The 4,513-nt window shown below is 40.5% G+C and overlaps 1 pseudogene across 1 annotated transcript; it reads right to left on the bottom strand.

The window, feature by feature from the left end:
- Positions 1-1,152: 1,152 nt before the first annotated feature.
- On the bottom strand, positions 1,153-2,073 carry LOC105508431 (annotated as a pseudogene). The gene has a single exon (XR_001001267.1). The product of XR_001001267.1 is annotated as a 40S ribosomal protein S2 pseudogene (transcript).
- Between the last annotated feature and the right edge of the window lie 2,440 nt (positions 2,074-4,513).

Genomic DNA, 4,513 nt, shown 5'->3' with positions numbered 1-4,513 from the left:
TATTTTTTTTTTTGAGATGGAGTCTTGCTCTGTTGCCCAGGCTGGAGTGCAGTGGTGGGATCTCGGCTCACTGCAATCTCCGCCTCCCGGGTACACACCATTTTCCTGCCTCAGCCTCCCAAGTAGCTGGGACTACAGGTTCCTGCCACCACGCCCAGCTAATTTTTTGTATATTTAGTAGAGACGGGGTTTCACAGTGTTAGCCAGGATGGTCTGGATCTCCTGACCTCGTGATCCACCGGCTTCGGCCTCCCAAAGTGCTGCGATTACAGGCATGAGCCACTGCATCCGATTCTTCTACAAGAATTGACTCTTCCTTTTACGAAAGATTTTTTTGCAACATTCAATGACGTTTTATAGCATTTTAATAACCAGCATATAACGTCTTTCAAAATTGGAGCCCTTTATCCAACATTTTGACAATGTTCATAGCATCTTCACCAGGAGTAGATTCCATCTCAGAAACCACTTTGTTCATCCAGAGGAAGTAACACCTCGTCTGTTCAAGTTTTATCACAAGATTGTGGCAATTCAGTCACATCATCAGGCTCCACTTCGAATTCTAGTTCTCTTACTATTTCCACCACATATGCAGTTACTTCCCTCATCTAAAATCTTGAACCCTTCTTAGTTGTTCATAAAGATTGGAATTTCTTCCAATATCCAGTTAGAGGTATTTTGTCCTCCTCCCATGAGTCACAAATATTCTTAATGGCATCAGAATGTTGAATCTTTCCCAGAAGGTTTTCAATTTACTTTACTTTACTAATTTACTTTAACCAGATTCGTCAGAGAAATCATTATCTATGGCTGCTATAGCCTTACAAAATGTATTTCTTAAATAATAAAACTTGAAAGTCAACATTACTTCTTGATCTATAGGCTGCAGAATGGATGTTGTGTTAGCAGTTATGAAAATGTTAATCTCTATGTACTTTTCCATTACAACTCTTGAGTAACTAGGCACAGTGTCGATGAGCAGTAATATTTTGGAAGGAATATTTTTTCTGAGCAAGAAGTCTCAACAATGAACTTAAAATATTCAGTAAAGCATGCTGTATATGGATGTGCTGTCATCAGGCTTTGTTGTTCAAATTATAAAGCACAGGCAGAGTATACTTAGCATAATTCTTTTTTTTTTTTTTTCGGGGTTTAATTCACTTTATTTTTCTTGTATAAAAACCCTATGTTGTAGCCACAGCTGGAGCCTGGGTCCGCTGCACGGAGACTCTGGTGTGGGTCTTGACAAGGTGGTCAGTGAATTCCTGATAGGGAGACTTGGTAAACACAGTCTCCTTCCAGAGGTCAGGGGTCAGGTAGCTGTAGGTCTTAGAGATGGCATCAAAGGTGGCCTTGGCGAGGTTGCCCAGGGTGGCAGTGCAGCCCCGGGCTGAGGTGTAGCAGTCATCAATACCAGCCATCATGAGCAGCTTCTTGGGCACAGGCGCTGAGACGATGCCAGTGCCCCTGGGTGCAGGGATGAGGCGCACCAGCACAGAGCCGCAGAGGCCTGTCACCTTGCAAGGGACGGTGTGGGGCTTGCCGATCTTGTTCCCCCAGTAGCCTCTGCACACCAGGACAGTGGAGAGTTTGGCCAGGATGATGGCCCCACGGATGGCGGTGGCCACCTCCTTGGAGCACTTAACACCCAGGCCGACGTGGCCATGTAGTTCCCTATAGCAACAAACGCCTTGAACCTGGTGCGCTGGCCAGCACGGGTCTGCTTCTGCACTGGCATAATCTTCAAAACGTCATCTTTGAGAGAAGCCCCAAAGAAAAAGTCAAGATCTCAGATTCGTTAATGGGCAGAGAGAAGAGATAGATCTCCTCCAGGGACTTGATCTTCATGTCCTTGACCAAGCGGCCCAGCTTGGTGACGGGCATCCACTCCTTATCCTCAGCCTTGCCTCCGCGAGCTCCGCTGCCTGGGCCCCGACCCCGACCCTGTCCACGGCCGCGACCCCGGCCCCGGAAACCACTGCCGAAACCTCCTCGGAAGCCAGCGCGGTTCCCCAACCCAGGGCCACCAGGGCCTCCGGGCCCCCACGCTGCACTGGCGTCATCCGCCATTTGGTGTTTTCTCAGATAAGAAAGCAGCATAATTCTTAAGAGTGCTAGGATATCCAGAAAGGTAAATGAGGATTGGCTTCATTTTAAAGTCATCAGCTATATTAGATTCTAACAAGAAAGTCAGATTTGAAGGATGAAGCCAAGCATTGACTTGTCCTCTCTAGTTATGAAATGGCATCTTTTATTAATAGAATGCAGCTTAATCTATACTGATTATCTGTTATCAATGATCTAAGTTAAGTTTCTTTGATAACTTGCTGCAGCTTTTACATCAGCACTTGCTGCTTCACCTTGCACTTTTATGTTATGAAGGCAGTTTATTTTTTTTTTTAAAACAACATGAACCAACGTCTGCTAACTTCCAACTTTTCTTCTGCAGCTTTCTCACCTCCCTTAGCCTTCGTAGAAGTAAGGAGAGTTGGGGTCTTGCTCTGGATTAGGCTTTGACTTAAGGGAATGTTGTGGCTGATTTGATCTTCTATCCAGATGACTGAAACTTTTTCCATATCAGCAATATGGCTGTTTTATTTTCTAATCATTGGTGTGTTCACTAGAGTAGCACTTTTAACTTCCTTTTCCTTTGCATTTACCACTTGGCTGTTTGGCCTACATTCCAGCCTATCCCAGCTTTCGACGTGCCTTCCTCAGTAATAATCATTTCTACATTTCGATTTAAATTGCGATAAGGTTGACTATTCCTCTCACTTGAACAGTTAGAGGCCATTGTCAGGTTATCAGTTGGCCAAAATTGAATATTTTTGCATCTCAGCAAATACAGAGGAGAAGTAGAGAGGTTAATGGTTGGTGGGTGGAGCAGTCAAAACACACATTTTTATTAAGTTCACCATCTTCTATGGGTGTAGTTCATGCTGCCCTAAAATTATTCCAATAATAACATCAAATATCACTGATCACAGATCACCATAACAGATACAATAGTAATGGAAAAGTTTGAAATATTATAAGAATTACCAAAATGTGACATAGATATGAGTGAGCACATACTGTTTGGAAAATTGTGCTAATAGGCTTGCTCTACACAGAGTTGCCATCAAACTTTCTATTTGTAAAATATACAATATCTGCCATTTACAGTAAAGTGAAGCATAATGAAATAAGATATGCCTGTACTTTGCCAAGCAATCAACTGCATGATGCCATTTAATATTCCTGACTCAACATGGCAGATGAAGTTTTCTCAGTATATGACAAAACTGGCTAAGTGCCATAGCCATAGTTGAAACCAGTGTCTGTGGATACAGTCAAATATCTTAAACACTACCTATACATATTGTGAGGAGACTACACAAATGTGATCCATACGTTAAAAATTGGTTTGAATTACCTGGATGAGTACTTTTTATTTCTCTTTAGCTTCTTTCTTAAAGACATGGTCTGAATTCTGTCATAGTCATGGCATTGTTTTTTTGAGAGCCTTGGAAAAATTCAACCCCAAAATCAGGCTAATAGATAGGAGAAATTGATACAGAATCTGTTTTTGCCAGTTTACTTTCTTATCTCTTAAGAATGGTCTTTTAATTCTGATACTGTCTTTGCAATTAAACTTCTGTATCATCAACTCCCAACTCATATTACCTTTCATTTTCTTTGAGTTTTGAATACATATTTCTTATGTTGGGTTGTTCTCAGAGAATTACTAGCAAGAAATCATGACATTTAGAGTTTTGAGTTTGTTTCTCTTAGAGGAGATGGGTGAATATAGGAATAACTTTGGACTTAAACTTTTTTCCTTTGGAGTGACTTTAAAAATTAACAAGATAAAAACATTCTATTCCATGTTCTGAAATGCGATGTGATTTTAGGAAGATTAAAAAAAGGAAAAAATAAAGATATGGATATATAAGGATAAAATAAAGTAGTGAGAATACTGGACTGGCCTACTGCTTAACTTCAAAGATGCTCCCTATTTATATATATGTTATATGGCACATATAATTAGAGAGAGTCTTTATATATGCACACACACATATATGAGAGACAGATACATATAGATATACATATTTCTGTATCTACGTATATTTATATCTATAGAAAGTTGTGTGTGTGTATGTATGTATGTATGTATGTGCATGTGTGCGTGCAGTAGGAAGACCAAGGGATTTGGGAGATTTGGGTTCCTTGCCTTGCTTCATCACTATAAGCCACCCATGTGACATAGAAAATATTATTTATCTTCTCTGGACCTCAGTTAAATCATGTGTAGAATAAGATTTGGACTAGTTGGTGTCTAACAGTTTTTCCTGACTTGAAAATCCAACTACTTATTAGGAATCTCTCTTCAGATGGCATTGCACTAAGTGCCATACCAAATGAATTCAATAGTATTTCTCTTAGAAATTCACAATTTATGGCTTATACTTCTTACTGCCTGATACAACATTTTATAGTTGTGTAATTTCTTCATGCTTACATAGGAACAAAC

This window comes from Colobus angolensis, unplaced genomic scaffold, assembly GCF_000951035.1.
Source record: "Colobus angolensis palliatus isolate OR3802 unplaced genomic scaffold, Cang.pa_1.0 Scaffold162, whole genome shotgun sequence".
Lineage (NCBI taxonomy): Eukaryota > Metazoa > Chordata > Mammalia > Primates > Cercopithecidae > Colobus > Colobus angolensis.
Note: the sequence above shows the minus strand (reverse complement) of the source record. Positions and strands in the feature narration are given on the sequence as shown.